Source organism: Dipodomys merriami, unplaced genomic scaffold (assembly GCF_024711535.1).
Source record: "Dipodomys merriami isolate MVZ:Mamm:240054 unplaced genomic scaffold, mDipMer1.0.p SCAF_155, whole genome shotgun sequence".
Lineage (NCBI taxonomy): Eukaryota > Metazoa > Chordata > Mammalia > Rodentia > Heteromyidae > Dipodomys > Dipodomys merriami.
The window spans coordinates 132,381-152,365 of NW_027202882.1; the positions used below are offsets into that span (position 1 = coordinate 132,381).

At 40.3% G+C, this 19,985-nt stretch overlaps 1 long non-coding RNA gene across 1 annotated transcript; it reads left to right on the forward strand.

Moving 5' to 3' along the window:
* The first annotated feature begins 14,286 nt into the window (after positions 1-14,286).
* Positions 14,287-19,586, forward strand: LOC138827375 (uncharacterized). Its single transcript, XR_011372059.1, has 5 exons — positions 14,287-14,342; positions 15,866-15,947; positions 17,881-18,069; positions 18,964-19,080; positions 19,380-19,586. It is a non-coding gene; the product is annotated as an uncharacterized lncRNA (long non-coding RNA).
* The last annotated feature ends 399 nt before the right edge of the window (positions 19,587-19,985 follow it).

Here is a 19,985-nt window from a genome sequence, read left to right on the forward strand (position 1 = left end):
CTCGCATAGAAAGAAGTTTTAGAGTTCCAGTGAACAGTCCTAAGCCAGAGAATCACACCAAGTGTGCCATCACAGGACAGAGAGTTAGACAAGAGAGGGGAAGCCAAGGAAACGCATCAGCTGCCGCTCCGGCGGCGGGGTCCCGGCAGCGACCCACGCAGCGGAGTCATACCTGAGACACAGAGAGTCGGGGACAAAGGAGCCAGACGCAGCGGACGAGCGGATTCTACTCAACACCAACAAGAACCGACAAGGAGCAAACATCTTCATCCTGCTGTTTGCAGACCAGAGACGACCCAGGATCCAAGACTCGGCGTGAGTACAAGCCCGACGTCCTCACTCCTCAGGGAGCAGAGGAGGGAAAGCCACCCCTCCCCCCCCAGCACCGGTGATCTCCATCTTGGATACAGACAAAGCTCGGAGGAGCTGCTAGCTCCAGCTCAGGCCTTGGAATAAAATGAGTCATTTAGCAGGTCACAAGAACTTAACGGCGAAGTGACCTGCCAGACTCAGCTCCATCCAGGGAAAAGTCACCCAGCTCAGGCGCCAGCCATCGGAGTGCCTTGCCTCACTGGGTAACCAGAGCCAGAGGCTGCCCCTCCCTCTAGCAGCCACCACAATCAATTGAAAAACAGAAACCCTGAGAATGGCTCCAGGCTGGGCGCTGTGAGCTTTATCACAAAATAGCCCCAGGGAAAAGCTACTGTTTGTTGAAAGGCCTCAACTCTACCCAGAACCTAGCCCCATCACCACATCCCCCTCTTTTGTGACTCTCAAAGCAGACCACCCTCCCAGAAAACTAACCTGGGAGGGGGATCTCAAAATCTTGGGTAAAGCAGAGCATTTTTCTGCCTCTTCCAACCAACCGATTTAAAAAACCAATCAAGCCACAGGACCTCAAGCTGACCAGAGACTCCAACAAGAGACTGGTTGCAGACAAAAGGGAGATACAGGATTCTTCCCACTCCTTCCCCCCCCCAAAAAAAATCAAAAGACTTTTTTTCTTTTTTTTTTCTTCTTCTTCTTCTTTTCTTTTTTTTGCTTGTTTTTTGTTTTTTGTTACCATATATATATATATATATTTTTTTTTCCCTTCTAAAACTTTTATTAATCTTTAATTTTTGCCTCTTCTGAAAAAATAATTGTTTTCCAGTAACCTTTTTTTTTCTCATCTTATAATTTTTATTTTAGGAATACGTGAATGAGAGTTTTCCTTTCTTTTCTTGTCTTCTTTCTCTTTTTCTTTCTTTCTTAATTATCTTTTTGTTTTTTATCTAGCTCTACTGAACTTCTGATCTTTTCTTCTCCCTTTCCCATCCTTAAAGCTTTTCACATCTCCTCTATGTCCCTCCCCTTCTCTGAACATATTCCCATTCTTCTCTAAATAGACGGTCTTTTAACCTCTATAATAACATTAATTTTTACGTTTCTATTCTTTTTCTGGTCTCTCTTTATTCCCCTTTCAGTCTCTTCTTTTTCTCTCTCTCTCTACTTGCATCCTACCCAACCCATTTCCTGCACTGTGATTAGGACATAGTTAACTCTCCCTGTGCCTCCCCACACCAATCTATTCCTATTTTTTACCCACATCTCTCCCTAATCCTAATAATTTCTGGTTTTCCAAACTCTTTTCTGCGGTTCAAAGTCCTTTAACATATAGTCGTTTGATGTTGAATAGATGTATCTGTTGAACTAGATTGTATCTGTAGACTATTGACTGTACAAATGCAAACTTTGGTTGATGGTTGCCTTAAGATAGTGTTCTAGCACAAAACTGGTGCAATCTTTATCTCAAATGGGCCGAGTAAGTCGGAAAAACACAAGAAAAATGGCAAATTCGGGTATCTCAATTCCCAACCTTGATAATCAGGGATTAGAACAGATAAAGAATAATCCAGAGGAGAGTTCCCAAATAGCTCTACAAACACTAATAGCAAACATGATAAATGAGAAGTTTGACAATGTACAAAGGACTCTGTATGAGCGTGATAGGGAGAGAGAGGAGGCATCCCAGAAGTTTATACAGGAATATCATAAGCGTGAGGAAGCTTCTCAAAAACTGCTACAGGATTTGCGTGAACAACTTGAGAATACTCAAAGAGAAAGGGAGGAATGGCGTGAGCAGGCAGAGAACACTCAAAGAGAACTGCAGGAATCCCACAGAAGGGAGGAAACTAATCAAAGAGTAATTCACGAATTAAGAGACCAGGTAGAGAATACACAAAGATCACTAAAGGCATTCATGGAATCCATTAACAAAGTGCTGAAGGAAGTCAGGGAGACCACAAAGGGAATGCTGAATGGAACCCAACAGAAGGAATGGGAGTCCAAAGAAACCATAACCAATCAACTAAGTGATTTGAGAACAAACACTGAACACCAAATTAAGGAAGTAATGAAATTCATACAAGACCTAAAACAGAGCTTCAACAAAGAACTTGAAGCCATCAAAGCTGACCAATTAGAAGGAAAAGAGATAAAAAAACAAAGTAGAGAGTCTTGACAGCAGGTTAGACCATGCAGAAGATCGAATCTCAGGGATTGAAGACAGCCTAGATATTATAGAGAAAGTACATACAACCATCCAAGACAAGTCCAAGAAATATGATAGGTCTATCCAACACCTGGAAGACACCATCAGAAGGCCCAATCTAAGGATAATGGGTGTAGAGGAGCACCTAGAAACAGAAGTTAATGGTCTAGGAAATTTGTTTAACAGGATCCTAGCAGAGAACTTCCCAAACATACAAAAAGATAGGCCTATTCAGATACAAGAAGCTTTTAGAACCCCAAATAGACTAGACCAGAATAGGACATCCCACCGTCACATTATAATCCACACAGGATCAACCCAGACCAAGGAAAAGATCCTTAAAGCTGTCAAAGAGAAAAGGTTAATCACCTATAAAGGGAAACCAATTAGAATTACCTCAGATTTCTCAGCAGAGACAATCAAAGCAAGAAGAGCCTGGAATGACGTATGCCATGCCCTAAAAACAAACAACTATCAACCAAGAATACTGTACCCAGCTAAACTCTCCTTCATAACTGAAGGCCAAATAAAAACCTTCCATAGCAAAGAAAAATTGAAACAATACATCTCCACCAAACCAGCCCTGCAAAACATTCTTAAAGATGTCCTACACATAGAAAACCAACAAGAACGCAACAAAGGCCAAGAAACTGCACCCAAACTGAGAATCCAAGAACCATAGGAAGAACCCAGTTTTCACAGCCCCCAAGAAGGTGGATAACAGGGCAGGAAATCCCAAATAACTCTCAGTCCTATCTCTTAACGTTAACGGACTGAACTCTCCAATTAAGCGACATAGACTGTCTAGTTGGATTAAAAAACAAGACCCTTCTATCTGCTGCCTGCAGGAGTTACATCTTGCCCGCAAAAACAAACACATTTTCAAGGTTAAAGGCTGGAACAAAATCTACCAATCAAACGGCCCTCATAAACAGGCGGGAGTTGCAATCCTAATATCAGATAAAATAGACTTCAAATTAAAATTCGTGAGAAGAGATAAAGAAGGTCGCTACATACTAATTAAAGATCTCTACTTCAGGAGGATATTACAATTCTAAATATTTATTCGCCAAACAATGGAGCACCCAAATTTATCAAAGAAACACTACTTTCCCTCAAATCCCATATAGATCCAAAGACATTAATTGTTGGGGATTTTAACACACCACTCTCCCCACTAGATAGATCAACTCGGCAAAAACTCAACAGAGAAACCGCAGATCTAAACAGCTGCATAGATCAACTAGACTTAACAGACATTTACCGAACATTTCACCCAGCAGCATCCAAATACACGTTCTTATCAGCAGCACATGGAACGTTTTCTAAAATAGACCACATTTTAGGCCACAAAGCAAACTTGTCCAAATTCAGAAACATTGAAGTTATACCTTGCATTCTCTCTGACCACAAGGGAATAAAATTAGAACTCAACACCAAAAGCCACCAAAGAAAGTCCGGTATCACATGGAGGCTGAACAACACACTGCTGAATCATGAGTGGGTCATGGAAGAGATTAGAAAGGAAATTCAAATGTTCATGCTATTCAACAAAAATGAACACACAAATTACCAGCTCCTCTGGGACACAGCAAAGGCAGTACTCAGAGGCAAGTTTAGAGCTCTGAGCTCCTACATCAACAAATTGGAGAGATCGGAAACTAACAATTTAATGACACACCTAAACCTCCTTGAAAAAGAGCAGCAAGATAAACCCCAATCCAGTAGACGGAAAGAAATAATCAAAATTAAATCAGAAATAAATGAATTAGAATCCAAAAAACTATAGAAAGTATCAACAAAACAAAGAGTTGGTTCTTCGAAAAACTTAACAAAATTGACAGACCCTTAGCAAACCTTATCAGAAAAAGGAGAGAACACACCCAAATTAATAAACTCAGAGATGAGAATGGAAACATCACCACGGAAACAACCAAGATTCAGAACATTATAAGGGAATACTTCTCAAAACTTTATGCTAATAAGTTTGAGAACTTGACAGAAATGGACCTTTTCCTAGCAAATATTGACATGCCAAAACTAAACCAAGATGAGTTAAACCAGCTTAACAGGCCCTTATCAAGCATTGAAATAGAAACAGCAATAAGAGACCTCCCAGCTAAGAAAAGTCCAGGACCAGATGGTTTTACAGCGGAATTTTACAAGGCCTTCAAAGCAGAGATCACACCAATACTCCTCCAAGTCTTCAATGAAATTGAAAGAGAAAGCTCACTACCGAACACATTCTATGAAGCCATCATAACCCTCATCCCAAAACCAGGCAGGGACTCATCAAAGAAAGAGAACTATAGACCCATTTCTTTGATGAACATTGATGCAAAACTTCTCAACAAAATTTTGGCCAATCGACTTCAACAATTCATCCAAAAAATCATACACCATGATCAAACAGGATTCATTTCAGGGATGCAAAGCTGGTTCAATATACGCAAATCAATTAATATTATTCATCACATCAACAGGAGCAAGAATAAGAACCACATGGTTATCTCAATAGATGCAGAAAAAGCATTTGACAAGATCAAACACCCCTTTATGATGAAGGTTCTGGAAAAATTAGGAATCCATGGAACATTCCTCAATACAATAAAGGCTGTATATGACAAACCTACAGCCAGCATTATACTCAATGGTGAAAAACTAAAGCCATTTCCTCTTAACTCAGGAACAAGACAAGGATGCCCACTCTCTCCACTTCTCTTCAATCTAGTATTAGAATGCCTAGCTACAGCAATAAGAAAAGATGCAGACATAAAGGGGATCCAAATAGGGAAAGAAGAAATAAAACTCTCCCTCTTTGCAGATGACATGATCTTGTATTTAAAGAATCCCATAGACTCCACTCCCAAATTACTCAAGCTGATTCAAAACTTTGGCGAAGTAGCAGGTTATAAAATTAACCCCCCAAAATCAATGGCTTTTCTATATGCCAACAAGGAGAAAAGTGTGGCTGAAATTAGGAAACAACTTCAATTGTAATAGCCCCACAAAAAATAAAACACCTAGGAATTAACTTAACCACAGAAGTGAAGGACCACTATGATGAAAACTTTAAAATCTTGAAAAAGGAAATCAACACAGAACTTAAAAAATGGCAAAACCTCCCATGCTCCTGGATTGGCAAGATTAACATCGTGAAAATGGCAATACTTCCCAAGGCTATCTACAAATTCAACGCGATACCTATCAAAATTCCACCCTCATTCTTCAAGGAAATAGAGGAGGCAATCCAAAAATTCATATGGAACAATAAAAGACCCCGAATAGCAAAAACGCTCCTCAACGGAAAGAACACTGCTGGAGGAATATCAATACCAAATTTCAAACTCTCCTATAAAGACATAATAATCAAAACAGCTTGGTATTGGCATAAGAACAGACCTCAGGACCAATGGAATAGAATTGAAAACCCAGAAATGAACCTACAGACCTATAGCCATCTAATCTTCGATAAGGAAGCTAAAACAATAGAATGGAAGAAAGACAGCCTCTTCAGTAAATGGTGCTGGCAAAATTGGTTAACTACATGTAGAAAACTAAAGCTAGATCCTTATATATCACCCTGCACCAGAATCAACTCCAAATGGATCAAAGACCTTGAACTCAAAGCAGACACTCTGAAAACATTACAGGATGGAATAGGAGAAACACTAGGTCTCCTTGGCTCAGGCCGAAATTTTCTGAATAGAGACCCGGAAGCACAACAAATCAAAGAAAGTTTGGACAAATGGGATTGCATAAGATTGCCGAGCTTCTGCAGGGCAAATGACATAGCTGGCAAGATCAATAGAAAGCCCACTGATTGGGAGAAGATCTTTACTAGCCATACAACGGACAAGGGTCTCATATCTAAAATATACTTGTAACTCAAAAAATTAAACCACCCAACAACAAATCCTCAAAGAAACAACTGCCCAATAAATAAGTGGGCGAAAGACTTAAAGAGAAGCTTCTCTGAAGAAGAAAGAAGGATGGCCAATAGACACATGAAGAAATGTTCAACATCCCTAGCCATAAAAGAAATGCAAATCAAAACAACATTGAGATATCTCCTCACTCCAGTTAGAACAGCAAAAATCAAGAACTCTAACAACAACAGATGCTGGAGGGGATGTGGACAGAAAGGAACCTTATTTCATTGTTGGTGGGAATGTAAACTTGTTCAACCACTTTGGAAAGCAGTATGGAGGTTCCTCAAAAGACTTCACATAGATCTCTCCTATGATCCAGCAATCCCACTTTTGGGCATTTATCCAAATGTTTACAAACAAGACCACACTAAAGCTACCAGCACAACTATGTTTATTGCAGCATTATTTACCATAGCTAAGATATGGAACCAACCCAGATGCCCCTCAGTAGATGAATGGATCAAGAAAATGTGGTATATATACACAATGGAATTCTATGCCTCCATCAGAAAGAATGACATTTCCCCATTTGTTAGGAAATGGAAAGGTTTGGAAAAAATTATATTAAGTGAAGTAAGCCAGGCCCAAAGAAGCATAGGTCCCATGGTTTCCCTTATTTGCAATATCTAGTATAGGTATGAGTCAAGCGGAAAAGCTCAGATAATGTGATGTTAGGAAAATGAACCCTTAACTATGTATTTTAATGTTTTCGTTTCTTTCATGCATTTGTTTCTAACGCATTTATAAGATTATTTCTTTGTTGCTTTGTATGTCCCTCCCCCACAGTGTAACCCCAGCTTTCACTATATTTGATGTCAGTATAACATGTGGAGGAGATGGGGACAAACAAGTCGTTTAAAGATTCAGGTGGACCTGTTGCAACAATGAGAATTACAAAATGTCATGTCAAAACCAGCTTTACAATGTCGGTGTGTGGGGGGGAGGGGGGTATAAGTGGGTGGGGGGAGGGGGGTAAAATTGGGTGGGGGGAGGGGGGAGGCGGGGAAGGGAAGTGAAGTGTAAACAAAGGAGGAGGCTGCAATGCTTGGTAAGAAATGTATGCATTATCCTGCCCATGTAATTGTAGCCCCTCTGTACAGTGTGTTCTCAAATAAAATAAAATACAATTAAAAAAAAAGGAATAGGAATAAATCTAGGGTTTTTTTTTTTTTAGCACAGACAGAAATTTTCTTAATAGAGAGCCAGAAACAAAAGAAATCAAAGGAAGTTTGGACAAATGGGATTGCATGAAACATCAGATCTTCTGCATGGCAAAGGTCATAGCTAGCAAGATCAATAGAAAGCTCACATACTTGGAGAAGATCTTCTCGACACAAGGTCTTATATCTAAAATATACTTAGGACTCAAAAAAAATCCCCCAACAATAAATCTTCAAACAAACAACTGCTCAGTAACTAAGTGGGCTAAAGACTTAAAGAGAGACTTCTCTGAAGAGGAAATAAAAATGGCCATTAGACACATAAAGAAATGCTCAACTTTTCTTGCCATAAAAGAAATGCAAATCAAGACAACATTGAGATTGCACCTCACTCTAGTTAGAATGGCAATAATCAAGAAATGTAATAACAACAGATGTTGGAGGGGATGTGGTTAAAAGGGAACCCTACTGCATTGTTGGTGGGATTGTAAACTTGTTTAACCACTTCGGAAAGCAGTATGGAAGTTGTTCAAAAGAATCCGTGTAGAGCTCCCCTATGATCCAGCAATCTCACTTTAGGGCATTTACCCAAATGATCACAAACAAGGTCATACCAAAGCTGCCAGCGCAACCATGTTTTTTGCAGAATTAATCACCATAGCTATGATATGGAATCAACTCTGATGCTCCTCAGTAGATGAATGGATCAAGAAAATGTGATATATATCTATATATACGTATATAGATATAGACATACACACGCAATGGAATTCTATGCCTCCATTAGAAAGAATGCCATTACCCCATTTGTTAGGAAATGGAAAGACTTGGTAAAAATTAAATTAAGTGAAGTAAGCCAGGCCCAAAGAAACATAGGTCCATGGTTTCCCTTGTTTGCAAGGACTAGTACATGTCTAGGACAAGCAGAGAAGATCAAAGGCTATGTACATATGACCATATAAAATGATGTTAAGCGAAATGTACCCCAAGTCAGAGACAGAGTGGTTTTTTCTTTCTTGCTTTTGTTTTTAATATAATGTACTATGTGATTCTTTTGTAGGTTCATCCCCCCCATGATATAATCCCTGTTTTCACTGTATTTGATCAAGTGTTCTGCATTTTGTATATACATTTTTGTAATTTGGGGAGTGGAAGGGATATAGCAGAATGCTTAAATGGGGATGCAGGTTGACCTATTGTGATGATGAGATGTAGAGGACACTGTGTCAAAAATGAATTTACAGTGTTGGGCAGGGGTCAAGAAGGGAGGAGTTGGGGAGGTGGGGAGGGAAGGGCTAGGGGAAAAACAAAGGAGGAGGTAACAATGCTCGATAGGAAATGAACTCATTACCCTACTCATGTAACTGTAAACCCTCTGTGCAGTAATTTTACAATAAAAAATATAAAAAAATCTCTGCCTGGTGTAGATTTCCAATGCTTCCCTCGGCATTGCATTTTTTGCCTTTTTTGGCTGTGGTTAGGTCTGCCTGTCCAGTGGATCAGTAGTCTTCAAGGCATCTTGGTCCTGAAGTGGACTTGAATTATCCATTGGTTGTTGGAACCAGGCCAAGGACAGGACAAAACCACTTCCAGGGCCTGGCTTCTTCATTCCCCATGCAACTAGGATTGCAAGCAGTATTTCTCTGAATTTGTGCCCAGAAAAATCACTGAACCAAAAGGCAAAGTCACCAAACACCTCCCCTCCTCCCCCCATCCCCTTCTTTCTCCCTCCTTGGGAAAATACAAAATAATTTTGCAGGTTTTATTAAACACACAAATTGCCCACCACCTCCCCTGGTAAACTAGGTTTTAAGTCACTAAGTCATGTAAACAGATAATGCCCCATTCATTATCCTGGACAACATCTTCAGGTTGTTGGATGCTTTAATTTGTTGTTGGTGGTGGTGGTGGTAGGGGGGCCTGAACTCTGGGTCTGGGTGCTGATCCTGATATGTTCAGCTCAAGGCTAGTGCTCTATCACTTGAGCCATAGTGCCATTTCCACTTTTTTCTGCTTGTGTGGTGCTGAGGAATTGAACCCAGGACCTCATGCATGCAAGACAAACACTCTACCACTGAGTCTCCTTCCCAGGCCTAATGCTTTAATTCTTTAAAATTTCTTCTTGTCAGTCATGAGGTTTGAACTCAGGACCTGGGTGTCAACATATCCCTACTTTCTTCAGATCAAGGAAAGCCCTGACCGCTTGAGCCACAGTGCCACTTCCTGTTTCTAGACAAGCATCTCTCAGACTTTCCTGCCAGGGTTTGCTTTAAGCAGCAAATTTTTAAATTATATTTCTTCTACGTGTTTATTGGAACATTACAGTTTTTCTGAAATTTAAAGTTTTCTATAAACCTTTGTCTTCAAGTAATCCAACAGCATTAAATATTACATTTAGAAGCTATCCTATAGCACATCAATTTTGACATTATTATGGTAAGATGAAAATCTTATTCTTTGTAGAAAAATCCCATTAAAGTCTAAATGGGAAATATGCTAATTTCAGCAATCTTGAATCTCCTTCCTCTTTTTTTTTCTCTCCAGTATCTTTTCTTGTTTTGGAACAAGTGTCATGGACTGTCCAACCATTTAAAAGGAAGCTTAGTCCATTAATTTTATAGAAAAGGAATGCAGCCTGCCTGCATGTGAAGGCAACTTTGAGTATAATGTTAATCTGATAATTCACATCATTGAATTTTCAAAGTTGTTTTGATAAATTTTTGTTAAACCATTCGTTAAAGAGGTTCCAAATAGCAATAATAAAAACCAATGTTTTGCTTTCTAAGATGGTTTTAAAAGCTAGTAATTCAACAAACACATTCTATCCTTCCACGATTCCATGGTGAATAATTTCTCTTTTATAATTGCCCTTACCACTGACTCCCTCCCTTCAATCTTGCAGCTTTATTCAGTTTTATTGTTACAGCTTTCATTTTGGTACTAGCATCCATAATCTCCTTGTAGTATTTGACAATGAGATTTCATTTGTTGTTAGAGAGCTCAATTTATATTTATTTATATTTCCAAAGGCAGCCTCTTGAGCATATCATAGAGCATAAAATCTTGAATATCATTAACGTGATCTTATACAACTATTCCATAAATTAATATAAGTACCACATAAATGTGCATTTTCATATAATTTTTAAAATGCAAAGTAGTTACATATATATGTCAAAAATAATTCAGACCACTAGTAGAAGACACTAAGCTAAACCTTTTGCATCTTCATCAATATTCTTTGTAAAATTTTCTTTCACCTTAGAGCCTTCTTTTCCTAGCAAGAAGTTATAAGTGATGTCCTTGGATTTTAGTGACCTCTGAGTAACCTCTTTTCTTTCCACCACCAGTTAGTCCCTCATGTTAAATACCTGAGGAATAACTTGGCCCAATGTGCCTGCAAGAGGAGTACCCAAGTCGACTGTCTGTGCCCAATCTACCCTTTGTTTGGGAATGGGGTATCAGAGAGAGGGGTGTCAGGGATCAGGTAGCTGGAACCATGGTGTTATGAATTATGGGTAGCAGAAAAGAGTAGTAGAGACTAGGATACCAGGGAAAGGGTAACTGTGACTGTAATTGCTGAGTTGCAGTGTCAGGAAATTGGGTAGCAGCTACAGCTTTGCAGGGGTTGGGCTAGCTAATACAGGCATCCAGAACTGTTTAGTAGGGACAAGGAAGCATAGACAAAGTGAAAGAGCAAAAGTTGTGAGGGATTGTGGGGCACAATCAGGGTAAAAAGGTCATGAGTGTGCAAACTGGGTAGCCAGTACTATGGTAGAAGCAATTTTCATGGTGGACTGATGTGGAGCAGAGCTCTGGGTTTGCCTCTCCAGTTTTGGCTGTTAGATCTTTAGGGAAACTACCTCTAGCAACTATTATCAGCTTGTTGTGTTCAGGCACGTGCCATCTATAAATGTCTACTCCAAGTAGATTGCATTCTTTGACACCAGTTATAGGATCTTTGCTCTAAGCATCCTGAGAGACCACACTCCACAATGCTGCAGAACAGGCTCCACATAGTGAGCTGCAATCACCTCATACAACTCTTGCTGCTCCTCTCCAATGTCAATTATGATAGCAAGGGATCTGAGATGTGCTCAGCAGCAGTGCTCTGGGAAGCTACCAATTCTTACTCTGGCATTCTGGGAGCTCCCTAGCAATGGGAAAGAGCACTTGCTGTGGCTCTTCCAACTTCTCTCTGTGGCTCTGGACAGCCAGACTCTTGTACCTCAGATGGGTTACTTTGATGTCCAGGTGGCCTCAAACTTGCTCTATCTTCTCTCTCTAAGTGCTCTTCAGCTTCAGCTTCAGCTGCCTCTCCTTTTCCCTCCAGGTAGCTCACTTCATCCCCACATCCTTTGAATTCTGCTTCATATCACACCAAGGCCTTCCATTTTCTCATTTACCTCTGTAGCTGTGAATCTGGCACAACAAGCTATATGTAACTTCTGTATCTGTTTATCAAGATTTGAGTTGGAATCCAAGGTGGTACTAGCTCACTGAGAACATGGGAAGCATCTTAAATACTCCCATGCCATTCACTGCTCATTGAGAAAGATGCAATTGTGTTGTGGTCAGTCTCTCCTTCTCCATTTCTGGCTCAGCAGAATAAAGTGAATTCACAATGGAGCTACCAGACAGCTGCTATGTCAGAAAGTGACCCAACGAAAGATAATTTTGCGAGGGGATACTTATCAAATGTAGTAGGATGAATGCACATATTTATAGGACACTACTAAGGGCTTTCATCTGACTAGTTATGTTATGTCCAAAATGGCAGACCAATCTTAGGCTCTCGCCTAGATCTTCCTGTTCTGAAGGCCCTGAAGACTCCTACATACAACTCAGACTTAATGACATGGGTAAATAAAACAGTAGGTGAGAGCCGGGCACTGGTGGCCCACGCCTGTAATCCTAGCTACTCAGGAGGCTGAGATCTGAGGATCGCGGTTCAAAGCCAGCCTGGGCAGGAGAGACCATGAGACTCCTATCTCCAATAAATCACCGGAAAACCGGAAGTGGCACTGTAGCTCAAGTGGTAGAGCGCTCTCCTTGAGCTGAAGAGCTGAGGGAGAGCGCCCAGGCCCAGAGTTCAAGCCCCACGACCGACAAAAAAACAAAAACAAAAACAAAAACAGTAGGTGAGTATGGATTAGTATTCTGAAGGTATGCTAAGTTGTTGTCTTGTCATGACTACCATGAAATCAATGTCCTTTCTCTGACCTTCACCATAGTTCTTTATTTGGCAAAATTGGCAAGTTTCTTAGTGTGCCACTTTCTCCTGTTAGTTCAGTGCACAGGTTAAAACTGAAGAATTAGAAAAATTAGGGCTGAGTCCATTTTACAATTTGCTAATTTGCTAACTGCTGATTCTGCTTATGTAAACTTGCTTACGCTGGCACTGACCCTTCCCTTCCCAAAAATGAGTTAACAAGTTTCAGGGACCAGATGTCGGCCCTAGGACAAGGTCAGTGGTCATAGATAAAGAACAGACAGTACGTGTTCCTCAGTTCCCATTTAGAAATTCCCCAGACAGGACCTTGAGATAACGACCACCTGGCAAGACCACAAGCTAAGCCAAATGTCAACCAATCATAGGCCTGTAACCATGTAAACCCCCCTTAAACCAACCATGGGCCAGTCATTTTACAAAATTTCCCACGTGGCAAAGTGATTGTTGGCGTATATGATGACCTTTAAATGAACCAATCATGGGATGCTTTGTGTTATGCGTTAATCTTGTGGTTTTTGCCCTTAAAAAAGGGCTTGTAACCACTTCTCGGGGCTCCCTGTCTGCTCGGGCCAGAGAGTCCGTTTGTGCAAACGTCAAATAAACTCCTCTTGCTTATTGCATGTCCCGGCCTGGAGTCTGAGTTTCTGGGGCGCCCTCCCGTTGATGAAAGTATCCCAGGAGTCTGGGGTCTTTCAAAAACATTAAGCATGCCAAACCATGGGTTTCCATTGTCCTAGTAGAAGTTTTGCATTCTAGGATCTTCCTTCTAGGTAAGTCTATTCTTGGGCCCTCATATGCATATACTCACAGAAGTGAATGTCTCACAAACCATGGAACATAGTTGGCCAATGATGATTAGCTCACACAGAGACTCAAGAAGTTTGGTTCTGTAGCTTTTCTGAGAGGCCTTGGACTAGGTACTGTGGGCAACATTGACAGTAATTCCTCAGAGCAATACCACTGGCAGCAAGTGAGCCCTGACTACTACTTAGCCCTTACTTGTTCTCCCTCGGGTATGAACACATGAACAAACCCAGTTTAGCTTATTGCACAGTGTCCTCATCAATGAAATCATTTTGAGCCTAGGAGAAACTCTCCATTTGAAAAGCAGTACACATAAGAAGCAGATGATGGCCCACACTCAAATGCTTCAGGAGAACAGAGTGTAAGGGTGTCTACACAGTTGGGAAATAGGATTCTGAGGGGTAGGAAGGGATGATTTTAGATAGCAAACTTAGAAGTAATTATACGAATTCCTAACCTAACTTTCTTCTGCCCCTCAGATTCAATTCAGGAAGTGGTGGAATGTTTATAATCACAAAGTGGAGTTTTTAATCCCAGGCCCAAACTTTAGGTGTTCTTGTTACGTCTTCACACCTGCCACTGATGTAAACAGTCAGAAGGGCAAAGGGGAAGGGACCCCCTGCACAGGAATATAAATGGAGCTTACAAGCCACTGCAATCTCTGACTTTCTATGTTGAAGGTAAGATAAAAGGCAGTTTGAGTTTCTAAGAACTCAGTTTCTAGGCTACATGGCTCCTTCAGAACTTCTTTCCCTCCTCCTGTGTTTTGAGAGCAACAGTTAGTACAGTACTTCTGTCTCTTAGGGGCAATCTTTCTCTTCACACAATGCTTAAAGTAGACAATAGGTGGAAGCTGCCATTAAATTAAAAAAGTATGAAATCAGGCTGGGAAGATGGCTCAGTGGTAGAGCGCTTGCCTTGCATGCATGAGGCCCTGGGTTCAATTACTCAGCACCACATAAGCAAAAAGAAAAAAGCCGGAAGTGGCGCTGTGGCTCAAGTGGTAGAGTACGAGCCTTGAGTTGAAGAGCTGAGGGACAGTGCCCAGGCCCAGAGTTCAGGCCCCAGGACCGGACCGTGCCCCTCCCCAAAAAAGTATGAAATAGCACACAGTGAGTGCTTCCCCTGAATTCCTGGACCTAACAATCTCTCATTTCTGCAAGGCAAGCACTCTACCACTGAGCCACCTTCCCAGCCCCCAATTTCTCATTTCTGAAGAAAAAATGATTATGGGTGAGTACTAACAGCCTCCATTGCATGGTGAGCTTAGAACACTTTTCCCAAGGCAGGTTCTGTCCAGGTATTAGGATGGATGAGATCTACTGGATCAATGAACTTACAGACAATGCAAGACAGAAAAGTCTAAGAGACTGAGTCTCAAAAGAAGAAACTGGACCAAGGAGAGAAAACTTATCATTGCTGGAAATGGAGAAATTCAGAGACTGTTTCTCTGAATACAGACAGGGTAAAATTATAACAAAGTTCTAAGTTGTGGCTCATTAGTAGAAACTATCAAGTCAACCTCATTAAAGCTAAAAATAAAACTTATAAAAATAAAAAAACTATTTGGATTTCAGTACTAACATCTATTTTAAGATGTGTGTGTGTGTGTGTGTGTGTGTGTGTGTGTGTGTGTGTGTGTGTGTGTGTGTGTGTGTGTGTGGAGTCTGAGTTTATGTATGGGACAGCATTGGTTCTTAAAAATCACAATATTGACGCTGTCCTTTAGGTTTCCAATTGAAGTCTGGTGGTGTTCTAGCTCTACCAGTTGAAACACACAATTCTCAATTTCTTCTGATTAACTGCAGATAAACATGTAATGGATATGTCAAGCTGGGTTGGTTTCAGTTCTACTCTGTCGATATTATGTTCACAATGAACTATACCACTGTGGACAGGGACAGGAGGGAAAATCAGAGACAGAGAGCAAATGAAGGGATGAGATTGTCAAACCAGAAATGAACTCAATACCTAATTTACAAAATTAAAAATCTAGGTTGATGATTCTCTCCTCCAGGTTTTGTAGGTGCCCTTAAGGCCCATCGATGGAGATTTTGAAGGTTAACTTATATGATAATTAATATAGAGCCAGAATCTCTTAAGAAATTTTATGAAAAGCATTTCATTCTTAGTACTGGTTTCTCTTTGAGTGGTGATTCTATATGTTGTTGGCAGAGCTAATTCTTTTTCTTCTTGTCTTTAGTACTTGTCAGGTGTTGAAATCCTTCTTAAAGCTTTGCAACAGAAGTCTGCTATATCTTGGCACCCTGCCCCTAACTAAAATGGTAATCAACGTTTGAAATTAATGTACTTGATATGAGTTTTATTTATTTATTTAATTTGTTTTTGGTGGTGAACTCTGGGCCTGGTCGCTGTCCTTCAGCCCTTCAGCTCAAGATTAGTGCTCTACCACTTGAGCCTCAGTACCTCTTCTAGCTTTTCTGCTTAGGTGGTGCTGCAGAATCAAACCCAGGGTCTCGTGCATTCAAGATAAGCTGTCTACCACCAATCCACCTTTTCAGCCCTTAGGAGTGGTATTTTTGTGCACGGATCTATCAAGCAAATCTATTTACCAAATGTGTTTATTTGCCACTATACATATTCAAAATTATGAATTATCTGATATTTTAATGAATAAAACTGTTATCATTGTTACCAGAAATTGTTTGTCTCCTCATGCTGTAAACATGGAGGAGGCATTTTAAACTAAAACTACAAAATAAATTTTAAGATCTTGGTGTTAACAAATGTGTCCAGGTGTTGTTACATTAAACAGAGAATTCAAAATGGTTTTTCTTCATGAATACAGAGATCAAAGTTCTTATAATACTTTTTTCAAAATGCAAATTAAAGGGAAAATCAGTCAGGAGGTAAAATTTATATTGAATGTAAATTTTTAAAGAGGAAAAGAAGATCCTAGATGGCAGACTAAAGACAAAGCAACATCAGGGCCCTATATGCTCAATACTAAATAAGAAGCTTTAATTGAAAAATTCAGCTGGAATGTGAGCATCAGGCAAAGGCAAGCAATCAGAGCCTACCACCAACAAAGAAACACCATAATGTATATCTCAGAAAAAGGAAACAAGTTCAGACCAGGGCTCAACATCCTTATCCTTGATTTCAATGATACACATACACCCCCCCTACACACACACAGAAACACTCACTCACACACACACACACACACACACACACACAAACACACACACACACACACACACACAAGAATGTATGCAACAGCTCAACCTACTCACATCCATTCAACATGAATCAAAGATCTTCCTGTAATATTTGAAACTTTAAAAGTTTCAAGTCTTGTAAATAATTGATAACAGATGCATAAGCAATTATTTTCTGAATAGCATCTGCTATGAAAATGAGAGTTCATGATTGTTATAACTACTTAAACATCTCTGAATCTCAAAAGAATTAAACTAGAGACAATCCGAATTTGGGGACTATATTTTTACCAGCTCTTCTGCAAAGGCTTAATAAGAAGTTATGAAATCTAAACTTAAATACCAAATCAATACAATTAATAATTGTGTAAGTGAAGTGAAAGACACTGATCAGAGACCTATGCTGTCTCCAGTTCTCAGCCAGCTGCACACTGTGGCACCTTTGATTCTGCAGGGCCTGGCCCACAGTTGTATCCCCAGAGCAGTGATCCTGCTGGGGTTGGGGCTGGGAGATTTGTGGAGAGGAGGGGTGGCCACGGGGGAGGCCAAGCTGGGATTGGGGATGGTGGTGGTAGGGAGAGGATGGGAGGCCCTGGCAGAGGCTGGTGAAGGGAGGAAGGAGGCAGTAGCCCGGTGGCTCAGGAAGCAGCAACTGCAAAGGCAGCTGGGTTCTGGGGAGTGTCTGTGAGGTGCAGAGTTTGGCCCCTGGGGTCTGGTGGCTGGGTGAGGAAAGGAAGGAGTCTCAAATCCCACCTAAACAGACAATGAGAAATGAGACAACCAGTGGCTGAAGAATTACAAGAAGAAAGGCAGGGACTTGGGACTTGTAGGTAAACTCTGGGGGCGGGGAGGACAGCAGTGTTGGACAAGTGGTAGTCATGCCTCTCTGGAGGCTGTGGGCTTGGCCTCACTCTTGCCTTGAAGCAGGCACCGTATAATTCTGCCTGGAATCTTTAATAGTAGCTTAGTTTAACCTTAAAGTCTAATTTATTTGCTTTGCTTTTTTTTTTTTTTTTTTTTTTTTTTTTGCTTACAGTAATAGAAGAATTGGTGGGACAATCTGAAAGGATCTCTGGCTTCTTATTTTCTCATCACCCTGAGCTACAACCTGTGTGCTACCAGCTTAGATGATGGGACTTTGAAATTCTGGAAAGCAGATGCACATCATAAGGCCCCATGGCTTTGGGATTTCTCACATTCTTTTTAAAATGTAATTGTTACTAAGGTGTGTACAGTGATTTCACAATTCATGTAATGTGTACACTTGTCTTGTAGACAATGCCATCCTTTCCTGAGCTTTTTCCCAGTTTCTGTTTTTTTTGTTGTTGTTGTTGATTGTTTTTGTTTTTGTTCCTGACCTTCAGCTTGAACTCAGGATTGGGTGTTGCCCCTGAGTTTTTTGTAATCAAGGCTACTTTACCTCTGGAGCCCCAGCTCCTTTTATGGCTTTTTGGTTGTTAATTGGAGAGAAGAGTCTCAGAGATTTTCTCACTCCATCTGGTTTTGAACTGAGATCATCATCAGCCTCCTGAGTAGCTAGTATTCTAGGCCTGAGTCCCCAGTGTCCAGCTACTAAAGTGTTGGTTTCATCCTTCCCTGTTTGTGTTACAACTTTCCTTAACTCTTGGCATTAATACTACATATTGCTTGGCTCAAATCTGAATAAGTGGAACATGCTGTATTTTGAGGAAGGCAGGAATAGGAAACTGTAGGCCATAGGGACATATAAGCTAAACAAATCATTGGGAACATGGCATAAAGACAAATAAGTTTATTGCCAGTTGACTGTGTCATGTCTTTACTGTTAATTCTGCATGGCCTGTGGATGATGTTATACGTATCCAAATGGTCATTGGCAGAAATAAGGTTTCTCATCCTGTTCTATAAACAAAACAAAAACCAACCAAAAAATACTACCTATGAGTCCAGCAATTTCCTCTAATTAGAGATCAGTATGCCCTAGTTTATGAAAAAATATCCATTATTCAAGTGCTGCTACTTTTTCTAACCACAAATATAATGAAATATGTAGTTGTCTGTAGAATTGCGTATGAACACCATCATTTTAATTCACAAAAAATTCAGACATTTAAATGTTTATTTATCTATTTTTTGTCAGATGTGGGGCTTGAACTCAGTGCCTGGGCACTGTCTGTGAGACTCTGTGCTCAACATAGTTAGCACTCTACCAATTGAGCCACAGAGACACTTCTGACTTCTGAGTTGTTAATTGGAGGTAAGAGTCTTATGGGTTTTTTTCTTCCTGAGCTGACTTAGAACTGTGATCCTCAGATCTCAGCATCCTGAGTAGCTGGGATTACAGGAATGAGCCACTGGCACCTGGCTTCAATAGTCATTTTTAAAAGGATGAACTGCTTGGTGCCTCTGGCTCACATATATAATCCTAGCTATAGTTAGGATTACAGGTATGAGAAACAAACACTAGGTGTGTGTTGTTCATGATGGTTTATATTGGCATGTTTTGATATTGTTTGTTTCTTATACTACATTGCTCTTATTTTTATTTTCACCTAGGTGGGGGTGATAGGTACTAGCCAGTGTTGAACCTTCTTTGGTTGAGATGGAGCCATGTGGAAGTTCTTGCCTATGGCATGAAATTGAAATCCTCCAGCTCTCAGCTCCCAATGAACCTGGGATGATAGATGTATTCCATCACGCAGAGCCAGTGGTTGGGGAGCATTGCAGAAAAAACTACACTGGTCTTGAACTGATGTCCCAAATAGCTAGCTTTACAGGCATATGCCTTCAAAACCTTGTTGTATTCAATTTCACTTTGAAGTAGTGTTTGTACATACTTAGAGAGTACAATGATAACACACTACATGTTTAATATATAGAAGTCAATACAATTAGCAGGTTAATCTCCTAAAACATTGAAGCTAATGTATTTTGGTAACCTCCTGACTGTGCTAGTTATTTTAGAATATACCATAAACATGAATACAATGATGATGTGAACTAGAAGATTGAAAGTTTATAGAGATTGAGACAAGTTAGACTATGTGTAGTAAATATATATTTATCCATTGCTGCTCTGAAGTACATTATCATATATTCACTGTGACAATACCATCATATATTCACCATGACAATAATTTTCTTGCAGTGTAGAATTTTCCA